Source organism: Periplaneta americana, chromosome 8, assembly GCF_040183065.1.
Source record: "Periplaneta americana isolate PAMFEO1 chromosome 8, P.americana_PAMFEO1_priV1, whole genome shotgun sequence".
NCBI lineage: Eukaryota > Metazoa > Arthropoda > Insecta > Blattodea > Blattidae > Periplaneta > Periplaneta americana.
The window spans coordinates 69,155,272-69,173,306 of record NC_091124.1 but is presented as its reverse complement, the minus strand read 5'-3'; the positions used below and the strand labels follow the sequence as shown (position 1 = coordinate 69,173,306).

General features: G+C 30.4%; 1 protein-coding gene across 13 annotated transcripts in view; it reads right to left on the bottom strand.

The window, feature by feature from the left end:
• Window positions 1-1,336: 1,336 nt before the first annotated feature.
• Pkc53E (Protein C kinase 53E) overlaps window positions 1,337-18,035 on the bottom strand; it is a 1,131,865-nt gene continuing 1,115,166 nt past the window's right edge. For all 13 annotated transcript variants that reach the window (XM_069833060.1, XM_069833059.1, XM_069833063.1 and 10 more), the window contains one exon: window positions 1,337-18,035. This exon is cut by the window's right edge and continues 14,457 nt beyond it. The gene's annotated coding sequence lies outside the window, so the exon portion shown is untranslated.

The window sequence follows — 18,035 nt, the reverse complement described above, 5'->3', positions numbered from 1 at the left end:
CCAAAGTACAAATTGCAAGTATTTAAATCTGGAGATCGAAGCGGTTACTATCCTCAACTTACCACTCAATCACCGGATATCTTTCTAGTCTCATTCACAAAGACAATGAAGTGTGCGCAGTTGCGTTGTTCTGCCTGACCCAGTCGTAAGCTATTTATTCCTCTGTTAAATCACTGGCAAATGAAAATCAACATGTCATTGATACACCTTTCAAAATTCACTGCCTCTTCATCATACACCAGCACAAGTATTCTATGCATACTGATCACACACCAAACTCCAACTTTTATGTGCAAAGAAACCTCATGTCACTAATTTGTAAACCATATAATTATTTGGAACTGTGCAATTCCGGAAATTTCTTTCTTTCCTTTTTTGTTTTCTTCTTTTCTTTTGGCAGCTTCTCTAAGGTACATGCATCACATTTGTGTCATACAAAAAATATATATTTTTTTTTTCACAGTACCTACACATGTTGATTTTGCTTCTCACTAACAATTATTGGAAGGTACTACTCACTCAAGTGAAAACTCAAACTGGAAGAGTAATAGCTACTAATGATCTCCAGATAATATATATACATACAGGGTGGAAGTGAAATAACTCTGCTGCTTTTACAGCGAATAGCCCAGATTGTATGTAACAAAAAACTGTAATACCAAATTGGTGGAAAGTTCATAGTTTTCTCAGAATTTTTCCCCCTCCCCCCCATATCAATAGAAAATCTAATAAAGAATCATTTATCACTCTGTCGTATTTCAATAACATAGGCGGTTTTCGTGTAAATTTAATTTAAAAACCACTAATGTCAAACCACTGAACAATGCAATCACATCACAACGTTGTAGCTAGAGAAGAGAGAGCAAGGCAATACAAGTTTCACTGAGTTCGTTGACCTCTTACATCTGTATTGTGATACGAAAGGAGACTTTTAGCAGCGATGTTGCCAGGCTGCTGGAACTTCGAACTTAATTTTCTAATTAACTATGCATTTAATCACAAAACGTAACATAGGTTTTCTATTCATTTGAGCATACCCTATCATCCTTTTCAATCTGCAAGGTTATTTCACTTCCACACTGTGTGAAATTTAAGTTTGTGTTGTAATAAAGTTGTTACTGTATAATATAAAACATTAACAATTTAAAAATTTTTCACTAATGGTAAAATAAATAAAGAACTTCTTAAACTCCTCGCCATATACAGAAAAAAAGCGACTGAGATATAACTTACTTTGTTTCGAATTAAAGCTTCAAATAAGAAACTTGCTTTACTACTGTATAATAGGTTTATACATTAATATAATATCTGACCTACATAAAAGATACTTACTAAGTATAGGAACATTTGTTTTATTCGAGTCATTCTGAAATACAATCTCCACCAGAAATATGTTTCTACAAGTATGTAAGAAAGAAACAGTTTCAGGGTTGACTGAAGATAACATTTTTAAATATATTGACATAAACTATACAAATGCATTAATCACTGTCTCTTAATGTACAGAATGGCAACTATTTTTTTTTCCGGATGAATAGTAGGATATACAGTTTTAGAAGCAGTACAAAAATGTATTAATTAAAGGTTATATATTATGTAAACATATAGCATAAGTATAAGAAAGTGCTGTGACTGTTCTTTCATAGCAGGAAGAACTTATATTTGTTAATAAATATGGCACCGTTACCATTAACAGCAACTAAATTATGACTTTCAGGTGCACCTGAGCAAATAAATATTATAGTACCGGTATTTGTATCAGTATCATACGTAATAAATTATAAACAGAGCATTGCTAAAAACAAAACACGAAATATAAAAGCATAAAAGTTATAGCTACCAGTACTTATTAAACTGAAATGATATTAAATAATGAAACTCAACTTTCGTGATACAAGATATGTTAAAGCAAGTACAATAATAAACATACCGATATGCTTTTTATTCCGCACAAAAATTGTCAGTGATCTGATATTAAAATATAATACACTGTTACCGTACTTTCTCATAATTTAACAGAGCTGATTGACAATTCTTGTTCAGAGAACAACTTGCCTTTGATATTGCTTCCCCCATACAAATGTTGATGTATTGAAACATAAAACGTAATTATAACTTGTAATGAATATGTAATTTGTGAACAAACTGCTGAAGGATGATACGATGTAAATTAAATAATGAAATTGTATTATGAAAATGATATACTGTACCGGTACGCCTAATGTAAGAAATTCTCAACCATATTTATTTTACAGACTTCTTTTTCTCTAAGAAACAGATAAAAAGATTTTTTTGTTATTTATACGCAGAACTAGACAATCGTATCAGCATCTTTTAATAACACAGTAAAATTCTTTATCTCTTTCACAGTTAGATACTACTGTACAGAGAAACTATAATTAATTTGGCATTTTGGACATTTGTTTTATGTAGTTGATTAATTAAATATATATTTCCGTCTAATGACTTATCTAAGTTTTACAAAACAAATGTTATAACATATAATAATTTATTAGGTATTGTATTCTATACCATATGCGAACGTTTTCGCCAATTGGCATCTTCAGGCATAATTTGCAATATCTAAATGTTTGCACATATTGAATATTTGATTACAATAATGTTTAGCAAACATTTTGATACCAGTATTGCAAATTATGCCATTAGTTGCCAATTGGCGAAAATTTTCGCATATGATATAGAATACAATAACAAATTATTAATTATATGTTATAATACTTGTTTTGTAAAACTTAGATAAGTCATTAGAAGAAAATACGGTACCGGTATATATTTACTTAATCAAGTACCAGTATTACAGTAGACTTATCATAAATACTATTATAGTGAATTTCAAGATATTTGTTTTATGATTGGCTTAACTTCACATAACCTGCTTAGGCTACTTCAGATATCAATCATGAAAAGAACGAACAGTGCATATATACTGTGGAATCCCGGCCATCAAGTCACTCAATTGCACTCCTTGTATAATGGCAGTTGACTTAATATATGTCAAACATGGAGTAAGACCACTAAGGGAAAAACACTAGAGGAGAGGGATTTGATCCAGTGTTGTGGATTGAACTTCGGCGTAGCTCTGTGATTAGAGCGCTTGGTATATAGAACCAAGGACCTGTGTTCGATTCCCGACACCGGAGCTAATTTTTCTCCTCTAACAATCATCGTTACCATAACAGATAAATTCTATAGTACCAAAAATTAATCTTTAGGTAAAAAAAGTTGAAATGAAGTGAAGTTAATATAGGCTATATTTGTCAAGGTTTAAAGTAAGACATGCCTGTTTAAGAAATTCATGCACTTAAAAAAAAAAAAAAAAAAAAAACACATCAAGAAAAGAAAAGAAAAGAATAGCAAATTTTAAATTTTACTGTGAAATGTTCTTAAATAGCATTTTTTATTTCAGTTGCAATATCTACTTAAATTTAAAAGAATTTTTTCAATCGAGATTGGAAAAGTTTTGAACATCCCCTACTGATCTCAATTTTATTACAAATGTACGTACCGGTAATGACTATAACATTACTTTTAGTTTATTAAAACTTTAAAGTTTGAAAAATGATTTCATTTAGTTGCAACTAGAAGACTGAAGATAGCATTATACAGTTATAAGCTAGCATTATAGTACGTTGTTTCGAACATATTGGTAAAGATGTGAAGACTCATGTCTAACATTTTTGTGTATGTACTGCGTATGAATAGATATCATATGTCAGTATAACATATCATTACATCACGCCATGAGCAGAACATTCCATAATGATAGGCATGGGAGACATGGTAAGAACGAAGTACCGTACGTAATGTACTGTACACTATTAGTTCTTAATTTTTTTACATCCATGGTTACCTTTTCCCAATTTTTCATCTTTATAAGTGCAGAATGTCTCTGGAATATATTTTGCAATACTATGTTGTCGTAATCAAATTCATAAAATAAAATCAACAAGTATAGCCTACATGAATTTATTATGCCAAAAAGAAAAAGAAATGTCATTAAATAACATATTATGGTACCAGTAACCATTGTGTAATGGTTAGTCAAATAATTACACATACCCTACCATAATTGTATTCTTACGATTACTTCATTTGGAAATTATTAACATTTCTATTGTTGAAATTGTTTATTTATTTTTATTTACACTCTAGAGAACTGTAATGTGCATTAAGTACCATTCCTCAATAAATCATGCTTGCTGATTGAGAAACCTAGGAAGTTGGATAACCATATCAACTACGCAACTGGTAAGCTTATATTGCTCTATATACTTTCTTAACGAAACATTTTGAGACACGGTGTATATTATTTTACAGACATAAATCTTATGCAATAAAAAGAAAAAAATCATTACAGCCGATTTTGAGTACTGGTACATCTCAATTTCATGCAAATTTGGCACATGGGCTTAAAATAATGTGTTTTTAGAATGTTCTTACTACTATGATTCCTAATCATTTAATCTCAAGAATCCTCTATGGATAAAATGTTGAAACTATAGATCATTTTGCCATATTCACATTGCCTGTGATGCTAAATGCGATGTAAATACCAGTATGATCATCAAAGCCTGCTCTTCCTGTTGCATATCTTGGAGAGCAACTTTATCAAGGAAGCTGTAGTATCTTAAGATGTGTCAGGCAATTTGAATTATTTTATCATGAAGTTAATATTTTTTGCTAAATTTTCGAGAAAAATTGAAGAAGTTTTAACCCAAGTCAGACTAGCACAACACTTTTAGGCTATAATAAATCTGGTTCCTAAAATCTTAGGTAAGGGAGTATTTTTACCAAAAGTAGAAATTCTGCTATGATTATTTTTTAAATATAAATTAATGAGTTTTATACTTACACTAAAAAATAAAATAATTAATGGCTTTTTATCTAAAAGAGCTAGGGACTTCTGGTTTTCACGGAAAGAATTCGATTTCAATAATGATTAAATAATACTTATTACATGTAAGGCCTATCGACTTTAGATAAATGTAAGGACAGGAGAAAATAAACAGTTTTATGGGATGTCATACTTTTCTAACGCATTGTACAGCATAAAAACCACCTTCAAACATCATGTTTGCATTGCACTCAACACTACTTAAACTTACGTCTCCATCGTGGAAAACTGATGCTTCGACAATTCAGCATACAGTGTGCCAATTTTAAAATCAGACCAATACATGGGGTGCCAGGATGGAAATGGTGTAGGGTGATCCGTTTTGACACTATAACTTCGTGACTAATAACACGATTGAAATAAATGTGGTCTCGGTTGATGAGGTATATGACTACGATGCGATCATGACCTTGAGTTGGCAGCAAGCATGCATGAGGCACGGGTGTGGGCCTGTGGCGACTGTTGGCCATTTTGGGCATGAGAGAAAATTTCCGAGCAGTATATCTCGCGATTTCGATGTGCTAGAGCGCTGATTTTGGTGCAAAACATAAGATCTCGTTTAGATCTATCGATTTAAGTCAGACTATTCACATAAAACCTACAGCTATGTCCTCGACACTGCCATATCCCAATTTTTTTAGAGTCAAAAGTAGGATATGCCACGCTCTTCTTCTCGAATAAATACTGAGCACAGAAAGACGAACACAAACAAGATGTCAAAGGAACATTTTTCAGTTTGACAACCTGTATTTCTGGTAAGTATTTGGAATTGATTTTTATAGTAGCACAATACATCATCATCCATATGTTTAGTATAATGCCAAATTAAGAAAACAATACGGCTAATGCAAGAGGCAGTCTTTCACTATATTTTAGCGTATCGTAACAAAAGAGCCAATACATTACTGTTAAACTCCGTATTTTTATTCCTTATGTCGAAAAGCAATTAACCAAGAATTTCATACCAGCCTGACTACAGTTCAAGTTTGAAATTTCTTATAAAAAGTGCACTAATAACAATAAAATTAATGTAGACACGATTCCCTCTTGAGGTACTGATACTTATGTTTGCTGTAGATGCTTTCAAGAACACATAGATAGGGTGAAATGTTCATAGAATAGGACAAATTATTGATCCAGAGATTTCTACCTTTTAAGAAAAAAGAAATCCAAAAAGGGTCTTTCGGTTTTTGTCTGCAGAAAATAATTAAATTAACACCATCTTTAAGTCATAATATAGTTGTGCTGACACACGTTATGTCCAAAATTCAATTCAATTAATCTTTAATGAAATATACCGGTATACTAAATCAGAGATCTAAAACATCAACATTACATAGGTAAACGAAGTACTTCCATGCTTTATATACATTTCAGTTTTTGATATTGTCTGTTATATTGCATGATGTAATGGAATGATACATTTATACTCACTCTTTCTCTCTTCTGAATGAAATGGATTAGGTAAATTTTGAAGATTCAATGCCTGTCCGCAGTATAACGACAAAATCAGACAATATGGTTATTATATATTTTAAACATATTATCTTCTGCCTCTTGATCACAGATTTGTAATTCATCAGTAACTATTCAACAATGCTCATGGAAGATACAGAAATCACTTATGTCTGACTTTTACACCAAGGCTGTCTTTTGTTCCACAATATAATCCTTAAAATGGAACAAGAAGCTACCATTATCATGTTCATTTTTCCCTGGTCAAACTTGTGATAACATTATGAAATGCTTAAAAACCCTTGAACATAAATAACAATAAAGTACAGATTTAAAATGTTTTGGGAGAGTCTTCTGGTAGAATAATATCATATTTCTGTGTCTCTCACATCAATATTCAATATCCATAAGACACTGTGACTTCAAACTTAAAATCTTAATTTTTGTAAAAACAACAAATGTTATATCATTAAGATTCAAATAAGATTAAACTTTTGATGTACTGGTTGTATTAATACCATCTTTGCAACATGTACTTCAAGGTAACCTAACTAACCCCCACTTTTCTAGTTTCTCATCTGTAAATATCATAAGATATGAAAATATCATAATTATGTTGTTGTTAACTAATGCTGAGTTCTTGATAATAAACCCATTAACTCTCTTGCTTTCCAATATTTCTCGCACGCAGTGGGTTTAGAGGAAAAGGCTGGATGTGCTGAAAAGTAACAAAAAATATAACCATTTTAACGTAGGCATCATATTTTCATATTATGGCGGCTATATCACCTACACACAACCCCCAAACTGTTTAGAGGACCATACCTGTCGTTGCTTAGCGGGTCCATATGACCTAGCCAGAAAGACTGTCAGACAATTCCACAGACCATATTCCCTCTTCACCACTTATCTTAGGGGACTCTTATGCATGCCATGGCAGGCCAGCATGCAGAAATGGCAATTCCTTAATTTTTAATGGAACAGCTATACCGCTGTGACTCGGTCCCCTAAGCCTCATTTGTTAAAAACAGGTTGCATCATGGGAAGATGAGGATGGGAATTATGTGAAACTAATAAAATGTGAAGAAAATATAATGTGTCAAGATTGAACATATGAATGAATGGAATACCAGTACAGTGAATTATTTAATATCTCGCAAATTTTATTTTATGTTTTGAGAAGGAACTTGGTGAAAATAAATATCTTTGAATGATGCAACACCAAGTTATCAATTGACACCCATCAAGTAATGCTATTAATGGATTACCTGACATGTTTATTTTAAATTGAGATTACACATAATAAACAAAATAAATACAAATCTATATTATTTTCTATGGTAATTTATTAATAATGATCATTTCCTTCCTATTTCATTGTTTTTTGTTTTTATTGATACAATAGCTTACCGGTACTAGATTTGTGAAGTTTAAATTTGACTGTACAGGGAAAGGAGGGCTACAAAAAAATCTTAGGTTATCTATAGATTTTTTAAATTTAAAAATTTGGTACAGTACTTCAAAATTTCTTAGCTTTCCTTCCAGCAACAACATGTCATTAAGTTTTCAATTTACTGACTTTTACTTAAACTCCTCAATAACTGCAAGGTAACATTTTTAGTTTCTGGTTCAACTGTTATACAAGTACAAAATAAACAGCATAAATAAATAAGTAAAAGTATTATCTGTTATGAAATTTAGGTATTACTAGTTCTGAAGTCTGGTAATTCTGTTTACTATTATTATTATTATTATTATTATTATTATTATTATTATTATTATTATTATTATTATTACTGTTGATTGGAGCTAAATGGCCATAAATTGACAAATAAATAATATGAAACTTCAGATTTAACACTGAAATAAAAATGTAATACGTATTTGTCTGTATTGGTCTGTATATCAACATACTCTTCTACCTCGAAGTAGGTCAACAATACACATCGGTACACATATGTTCAGGAAGTGAGTGGATTTCTGTATTTATAACACAAGAGTTATCGCATTGAAAAAGTTATTAAATAAATTCTATTAGTATACACCTTCTTTTCTCTACAAAATGCATTAGGAAAATGGAATGTATAATTTTATTATTCTGTCCAGGAAGAGTTCAATTCCTGTTTTTATTTATTTTTAATACTCCTAATACTAGCTTTTCTCATTTCAAGCAATTTCTGGTGAGCGCTGTGTAAGAGACATTATTTATACCACGGTACAATGTCATTACCTACCACAATTCTTTAGAATCCTCAGCATAAACACACACGTGTGCGTGCATTCACAAATATACTGTATATAATACACATTAACTATTGTGTTTAGCAATTATCATTATTTTGAATATATCTTACAGAAAATGACAACGAACATCTGTACAAAACCATCCAATTGTACATGCACCGAATCAAGGTCCTTGGCAGGGATACATGGCGTCAAAGAGAGGCTATGGGCTCTTAGTCTCACTTCTTTGCATCCCTGAGTCTCGATTCTTGCATGCCTCAACTACATCAACTAAATGAGATTATATAACTCGACAGTAGCTACTGTTACCTACAGTAAATTATTCCTGTAATGTTTAATGAATCACAAGAGGAATAAAGCAGTATACAGGTAAGCATTTCACACATTGTGAGACAAATATACACACATACATATATGTATATACATATAAACTGACAAAAACTATTCAAGCTCAGAAAAAAGTAATTATATTTTATCTTAGCTTTTCAGGCTGTGACTGTACAGGCCACATAATAAAATACATAAAGGATGTGATTATTCAGTACTGAGAAATGATCCTGAATATAATTCCTAAATTTAATTTTAATCAACAATAATATTTCCTTTCTATAACTGACATCCGTGAAACATTAAACCCAATACAACTAATTAATATCGGTTATATTATATCTATCTTCCCTAGAGTTATGATTTTTAACAATTGATAGCAGCAGGTACCTATACAATACAGCTGATAGTGTAATATACGCATATGATGGTTAATATATAAGCGTCCCTCTAAATCCTACATTAACGTCCTTCCGTCAAGGAATAAAATCATCTGTGCTTTCAGACTGTTAGAATTCACATGAGGAATGTAAATCAGTGTTGAAAAGAATAAATAATTGTTGATTCAATTAACAAAGATGTTAGTAATGTTAGTGACGAGACTGGAATTTTGTGTATTAGTGAAATACATTTTCATTGATTTTAAGCACGTAAGCTATACAAATAATTAACTGAAATTAATGCTGTCTTCTTTCATAAAAGTGTTAATTTCTATGATATATAATAGTAACAGCTCTACTTTCTTCTTTTTAAACCTATGAGATACCTATAAGTATGGCACAAGAACACAGGCTGTTACATTGTGTTGGAACATACAAGCAATGAAAATATTTTCATTATGTTCAAGTGTTATATTCATTATATATTGCTTCCTCTCATTTGTCTTATCATTTAACTGTAGAAAAAGTTCATTAATTGAATACAAGCGAAGAAATACATTTCTCTCTCAAATACCACGATAAGTTTGTAAGTTTTATAGTAAAATGTGTATTAATATAATCTTCTTATACTTTCCCAAAAGAAAATTTGTATCTCATACCGGTACCTTTGTAATCTATATAAATAAAATACGTATATATTAAACTTAAGTCTTATATGGATGATCCTTACGGAAATCTTCAAGAATTTTTAAATAGCTTAAATAAAGCCAGTATGGGTCAAACATACATGGTGCAATGAACAAGGTTCTCAATTCAAAGTAACATGCAACTCCTCACTGACAATGAGTAAAGAAAAAAATTATTATTACAGTTATTAAAGTTTTTTTCTACGAACGTGTGAAAGACAGCATTTCCCACAAGAAAACTGGCACTGAAAGTAATGTTTCTGCATGTTTCTCAGAGTGCGAATTAATGGGGAATTTCCCCCTCCCCCCTGTTGGAAAGTTATCCACCTCTCATAAATTCATATTAACATTGCTACCAGGGATAACTTCTATCCCCCTCACAAAATATAACTGTTTTAATATGAGTATTACTTTATAAGAAAAGAAAAAATATTGATGAATTATCATCACCGACAGGCTGACAACAATCAATAACTTAGGAATTACAGATCTTATCTTAAGCCTGCTCATGAATATAATTATTATTATGATCAAGATGCAAGACAAGCAACTCAGTGTGACCAAGCATTGAGCTGTAAAAATGTGATCCAGTCATGATACAGAGGTGAGTTTATCCATTACTTTATTATTCTAACTTCCAATGTTTACATTTCATCACAGTAATGTCAATAACAGCAATAATAATAATAATAATAATAATAATAATAATAATAATAATAATAATAATAATAATAATAATAATAATTTTATGTATGGTATTCTCTGTCTAGGATTCCATCCCCACCTCATCAGAAATCTTAATTCGCACCTAACACTTCCTAATAGGCCTACATGCAATCTACACAAGAACATTTGTTATAATAATTAACACTTTTAATAATAATAATAATAATAATAATAATAATAATAATAATAATAATAATAATATTCGAATTAAACGTTTCTGTACTGATTTACAAATTGTTAATGGTGGTTAATAATATTAATTGTAGATTCGTTGGTTTCATATTTATCACCAGAATTCGTTCTTTTTAATGTACTATATTATTGAAACTGTGAATACAGAACTAAATTTTCTGCTTAAAAAACGAGAACTGTTCTTTTCACCAACAATAAACTGTTGTTGTCACAAGATCACCACTTTCTGGAAACGTCTTACAATATACATTATTGTTTTTCGAAACAAAATATGAAGACTGTCATTTTGACATGTATAGATTTTTCCCTAATCTGTTTAATTCTGTCACTTTCGTAGAAAAAATAGTGTGTGATACACTTGCGGAAATGGCAATTGCAAAATTCGTATGACTGAAGGACGAGCGAAATTCTTATTTTGCAATAGAGCCCTTTCTGCACTTAGATTTATGTATGTTGAGTAAGGAAGATATAGCTGTAATTATACGACTACAAATCTCGACGGTATGAGGAATGTATAAGTAGTAAAGCAAACAATTATTATTAAAATGTATTTATATAGGCCCTAATACGATATCAGCGAAAACTACCTGCAGATAAAGTTTTAAATACAAAAACATAGGCTTATAATAAAGGTAGGAAACAGAAAATGCGTAATACTTTGTCTAGATTGTTTACATAATATGTAGCTATCACTGTTCACGAATAAATTAGTGTTGTATGAATTTTTTAATGATAAGATTATTCTTCTTTTTCAGTAAGCTACAGCATATTGTAAAATAAGTGACATGTCATTATTTTCTGAAAAAATTAACACACGGAAAGCAGTTATTACCATTTGTATTATCAGTAGTGCTAACCTTAATTAAAATTCGTGTCACAAATTTTGTCATGCAATCATCATTCTACATTATATGTAAGCCAACATAGCAAATGCATAATAAGTCCTGGAATTGTTTTTCTATGAACAATCCACCTTTATTTTTATGTAACTACTATTTTTTATTAGGTTATGCATACTTTTGTCTATTATTAGATTAATTTAGCACACTTCGTGTGTTGATTTAAATACAATCAGTTCTCTCGGGTAATTATAAAAAATACGATAAGTCCAGTTTTTGTCACACAAATTTACGTAGGTATCCTAAGAAATAATGCTTCAAAATCAAGTTAATAATTTAAATTTTGTACGAACTTCTCATATTTTATTTATATTTTTTGTAGCTTCAAAATGCAAAATTCAATACAATATTAAACTGTTTTAACCATAACCATATGCCTAATACCATAATAGCGGTTGCAGTCACTAAATAGCTTAATATATCACTGTAATCAGATACTAATGCATCATAAAAACAACTGATAAATCAATCAGTTAGGACAAAGAAAATATTCTTGTTGTAAATTAATAAGATTAAAAGTGAGTGGCATCATGGAGTGCTGCGAGACCGACCAGAAGTACTGTACCATGAGATCTGGAAGGTACAAAACAGAACAGAAATATGATGGGGGGGGGGGGGAAGATAGGAACAGAAATAGCTCGAAAATTAATACATACCTGTGTTATCTTCGCCATTAAATTTTATTGTTCTATGCTTAAATGAACGTGTAAATAAAAATCTGCAATTCCTTATTGAATTACACATAAACACAAATAATCACTGATAATCGCAGATAAAGGTATGAATGAAACTAGTATCTACAACCAACACAGTTCAAAGATGGAATGGATACATGGAATGAATACCAAATATGGAATATTTCTTTGAATGGCATTTAAGAAAGCTGCCAATAATTGACATTATGCACTTACAGTGAGTGCAGAAGCAAGTTTAATTAACTTTTATGGAAGGAACTTGAATTAATTTTTTTTCAGCTGTCTGAGATTGCTTCATGTTTAAACACGTTTCACATAAGTATTTCTCTAGTGATGAAAACACTGTTATTTTTTTAGATTTTTTAAATGGTAAAAAATTAGTTCAATGAATCAATGGTACCATAATACTAGTTTACTGTATAACAGAAAGTCTCAGCGAATGTTGACATACAGGTATTGTATGTCGACTGACCAGCAGTAAGACTCCATGCTACTGCTGCTGTTTGTCTCCGTGAATCATCAACACAAGTTCGTCATGGATACATTAGCAGTATGAGCTGTGGGGTTATCCTGCTGAAAATAAGCTGTGAGACATTCGCATATGTTAACTCACAACATTGGCTTCACTTTTGTAATAGGCTGTTATAAAACATCAATAACAGGGAAATTGAGTCCAAATCGCTTTTCTTCTCTGATGCACCTTGGTTTTATCTTCATAACCATATAGCATCATGTAATAACAGATACTGATAAGTAGACAAACCAAGAATCGTTAATGAGGTTCCATTATATGACGAGAAATGGTGTGATGTGCTGTCAGTGCCTATAAAATTATTGGGTTTTTTTTTTTTTTTTAAGAAACAATAATCAACCATGCGAGGTACATAAAGTCAAATTGAGAACTTCTGTGGCATAAGATTTGCAAAATTACTGAGGAGAAACTTATTTTACTCATATTTAGGTCTAAACAACATTAATATTATTTGATAATTGCAAATCAACTCGGTACATACTATGTTTACATACTGGTACATACATTTGAAAATAATTATGAAACTTCTTTAAATAAATAAGTTGGTATTCCCACTACGTGATTCTATAACTGCAGTCTAGTATATACAGTCACGAAGCTCAATACGTAGTAAATATGTATCCATAGATAGTTGCTAACCACTAGGATAGCTACTATCGCTTCATTACAGACAATGCGAAATAGTACCCGCACAGTCTATTGTTCCTAGTACCTTCATAAACTCAAGCTTCGTGACTGTATATACTAGACTGTGCTATAACCTCACTTCATGTAAATAATATTACAAATAAATAAATGTTCAGTTTCATATAGAATAATTACCAGTACTTGCTTCTAAGAATTCTGGGAAATGGGCTGAGTTGAAAGAATAAGAGACTGTAGACTAGAAAGTTTGGAATCAATTCTGAGATAAGGCTGGAGCTTTTTCTCTTTGTTTAAACTTCCAGAACAGCTCTGTAACTTCCCTGCACTCCATATGCCTTCATGGCATGATGCAATTATTGTAACTGTAATTCTTAATCTAATATCTCTTTTAAACTACAGAGATGCTTCATAGACGATTAGATAATTAAATAGCAATAGTGAAGCAATGGTAAAATGATCATACAAGTGAAAACAAAATTACAAGAAGAAACGTATTCCACAGTCACTTTCTCCCCCCCTCCCTACAAATCTTATAGCATCAGGCATCAGCAAGGAATCGGATACCAGTCCAAATGGTGAAATCCATTAAATGCCTGCCTGATCGAGCTATGGTCTGATTTTTCATGGCGTATTATGAAGATAACATCTATATGTATTTATTTTTTTTAAGAATTCTATAAAATAATGTTGATTCATACCAATTGAAGGATTAAAAATTTCTCTTTCTCAGAATATGAAATGTATTCTATTGTAGCTTCGACTAGACTAATGATACTGATACGTAGCTTATACCATAAATATAATTTGTGTTATTTTCCTAAGACAATAATTTTGCCAAACATTTTTTTTTTATAATCTCCATATAATATATTAGACATATTATATAAAATGATAAAATGTTAACAGAAAGATCTGACAAATCATAAATTTTATCCTAATAAATCTGTGTCAATGACGTAGGCCTACATATTTTAAACAAAATCTGTGCATTCTATTGTAAAATATAGGCTAATGTGCAACAAACTGGCAAAAGATTTCAAATTTTATAACGGTTTATATAAATAAAAGAAGTATGAAGTCCTGTGTACTTAAATATTATAATAGTGTTACAAGAATCCTTTCTTATAAAAACATATTTCAAGTACCTATACCGGTAAGGTTTAGAAATACAGAAATACTCACAAGTAAAATGAACAGAGAAGCCTAATAAATTTTTGTTAAACGTGAGGCTTTAAAAAAATGTGTTACAGTGTCACATTCATTTCAGTATTCTGTACTACTGAAAAAAAGCAACAAAATTAATTCATTGAAATCGCACAATAAATATGACGGAAAAGACTCAAACAAAATAATAATGGATATTATTTTATTAAGGTTAATTTTAAGGTAAAATTTGAAAATATAAATTTAAAGGACAGACATATAAATAAAATCTTTGATCTTTTACGCCTAGCTAGTACTGATACAATTGTTATACCATCTTTACTTTGCAATATAAATGCCAGTTGAAAGATAGGCACCGGTACAAACCTTGATAAATATAACATACTGGTAACAAAACAGCAATACTATAAGGCATTAGAAATATATCAACAAAACACCGGAATATTGTTGCAGGTTTATTAAAATTTATTTATTTACATTTGTATCTTATAGTATCTTTTTTTGTTGTGTTTTAGTTACGACTCCTCCTGAATACTTTTTCATCATGATGCAATATTTTATTTTATCAGTTATCATCCATTAATCCATTGACAAATCTTCTTTAAAACATTTCTCAACACTTAAAATTGAGGTTTGATATCTCATTTCTGTCTGAGATATGTTACACTATGTTATTAATGTAGTATTGACAACTATACTTCAATGATTGTTGATGAACTTTTCTTTTTCATGTTACTGATAGGCATGTAAAGTTTGCAACTACCAGAATTAGCCGTTTTCAGCTTTATGTTCGAGTGAATCTTATTCTGCAGCAGTATATAAACACAGTGTACACGCAGTAATTATCTATGTGATATTACCTCAAACCTCTATACAGTATTTGTAATAACAATACATATTTCTTTACTCCTCCATATGTAAAACAAAATATAATAACAATGTTAATGATACTATTCATTCAAATGTATTACCCATTACATATTATTTAAGTTTAAGATGATAATTAACAATTATGGAAGAATGTTGTTTTGAGAATCAGTGTCTGGCAGTTTTGTAAAATATGATCGATTTTTTAATTCTCTTAAAATATGTATTTTGTAACATAATTAATTATATTTATACAATTCAACATAATATTTGTACGATATAAAAGCTTTCCTTCATTATAATAACTGAATAAAATACAAAGAGAAGATTACATACCAGGCTAATAGTATTTTCTGACTGCGTTTCAAGTATACCATATCTCCAATACTTCCAACTTCTTCCTGATGTGTGACCTGTGTAGTTTCGAGCCACAAGTGGGGGAACAACGTTTACCTAATATGGTACAGTACATGTTGCAAGATGCTTCTTTGAAATACAAGAATTGTTCTTCCTAAAAATTTACAATTAATGTATCTAAAACATAAAGTTTCGTTTGGTATCATAAATGAACATAACAGAGAGTACAACATTTTATATATAGAAAATCTCAGAAGAATCAACCATTAAATATAGAATATTTGCACAAGAATTAAAGATCAACAAGCAAAATTCTCATTTTATATCAATTCTAGAACAATCACACTATACAATAAAATTTTAAATATTAAGTAAACTAGTACACACCTTATTCTTACGACGTGGAATTCCTTATTTAATTTTACTTTATAACATTCCTAAATGGAATGGATTTATTTAGCTGCCACAATTCATTTCACCAACGGCATGTACAGTCGATTGTCATGGCTGTCAAATATATGGAGGAACAGACATGTTTCCAGAGAAACAATTATAATGAATTAGGATTTACTGCTAGTGGAAGAAGCCTGGAACATACATACAGTTATAGTATGCTGTCTTTGAAGTGCTACAATCAAATACAAACAGAGAAACAGTTATATAGTTACAGTTATAATCTACTCAAGAATCTTATGGATATTTTACTGTTTCAGAATTCAAAAATGCTTAATGCCCGATAAAAGGTTTGGATTCAATTATGTCTATAAAGATCACTTAAAATATCAATGAAACTAATTTTTATCACAAATGCATGAGACAAATAACCAATAAGTGGTAGAAATGTAATCTTGCAATTAAATATTTCAAGTGGACCATATAGAATATTGTTAATGAATGTCAAAATATTTCTGCAACAATTATAGTTAGGATAAAATTTGTAACATCAACAACAAATACAGAACAACACTGTGACCCCAAGATTGACAATGCATCATGCATATAACTTTACAAGAAATGTTATAAACAGTTTGGAAATTTTTTATGATTCTAAAATTTTATAGAAGAGTAATCGGCCTATACAAATGGATAATTTACGTCAAAAGTACAGATAGTCAGAAAGTTTCTGTCATATACCATAAAAAAGAAACGCAATGACTATGAAACATTTATCTTCATAAACAGAATTTATATGTATTGCAATTAAATGACCATTCACTTGGTTAAGTATTACAAATTCTAATATAATTAAAATGAAACAATGAATCGCAAAAAAAAAAAAAAAAAAAAAAAGAGTAAAATTTTTCCTTATAACTATGTACCGGTACCAGTAGGAGAAAAATCCAGACTCTGATTTGTCTCGATGGATTTTTACATAGGTACACATTTGCTACTCCAGGCTCCTTTCACTAAAGTTATAAATTTTTAATAGTATCATTAGGTAGCAGTAGTAGTAGTAGTAGTAGTAGTCATGGTGGTAGTACTGCACTGCTGGTAGCAGTAGTGATAGAAGAACATTAATGAAGTTAGTGACGAAGTACCGTGCCAGTAATAATATTGGTAGTAGTGGTAACAGTAGTAAGTCATAACAGTAACAGTACTGAGTAATGAGTAATAGTAATAATAAAAAGTGTTAGAAGTAGTGATAGTAGTTCTAGTGATTGTAGTAATAGTAGTAGTAGTAGTAGTAGTAGTAGTAGTAGTAGTAGTAGCAGTAGTAGTAGCAGTAGTAGTAGCAGTAGTAGTAGTAGCAGTAGTAGTAGTAGCAGTAGTAGTAGTAGTAGTAGTAGTAGTAGTAGTAGTAGTAGTAATCTACAGTTTCCACCATAAGTTTACTTCATGTACGTCATTTAAAAATAATTGTCAATTCAAAATATTAAAATAAATATGAGTTCCAACAATTTCAGTATAATTACATAATAATTATAATTTCTAAATTAACATTTTAAAATTA